Source organism: Centropristis striata, chromosome 5 (genome assembly GCF_030273125.1).
Source record: "Centropristis striata isolate RG_2023a ecotype Rhode Island chromosome 5, C.striata_1.0, whole genome shotgun sequence".
Classification (NCBI taxonomy): domain Eukaryota; kingdom Metazoa; phylum Chordata; class Actinopteri; order Perciformes; family Serranidae; genus Centropristis; species Centropristis striata.
This window is the reverse complement of record NC_081521.1, coordinates 36221424-36222128: the sequence shown is the minus strand read 5'-3', so window position 1 is coordinate 36222128 and position 705 is coordinate 36221424.

The following is a 705-nucleotide window of genomic DNA, read 5'->3' as shown; positions in this document are numbered from 1 at the left end:
TAAAGCATTATGTTTTCTCAAATGTATGTTTCCTTTTCTTTTTGTTAGTTATTATTGTGCAGTAATAACATATTGTTCCAAACAGCATACTTTAGCTGAAAGGTTTCTTTTTGTTGTTGTTTTTTTCACAGCAGTGCTATAATGGAGGTTGAACCCCTCAGCAAAAATACAAAAGACTGAATTATATAATCAGCCATTAATGGACCGGCAGATGGACAACATCTGGGTTTCACTTCTCCTTTTAGATAAAAAGAATAATGCAAAACAGTAACCCAAATATGTCCGTTGTTCATTTAAATTTCATTTCATTTTTTTAATTGTTCCACTTGTAATGCACAACTCCAGAAAAAAAAAACATTTAAAAAGACAGGAATCTGCTTATATGGTCCATGACTGAAAGAGAGCAGTCAGAAGAAAAATCTTGATTCACGTGCCCCTTTCTCAAAAAAATATTTAAATAATAAAAATAAATGGTCCTTTAATTACAGTAACATGAGAAAAAGAAGATTCTCCAGATTACCTGACAGATTCATATAGTCTAATTATTCTTTATTTATACATTTTCTTAAAAATGAAAAATATTAATACAACCCTATTTTTTTATTTATTGCCCTCTTGTAAGTTGCATATGAAATAAGAGACATATACCGTGTGACATCCTTGAGGAAAACAACAAAAAACTTTTTTTTTATTGCTAAATGTAAA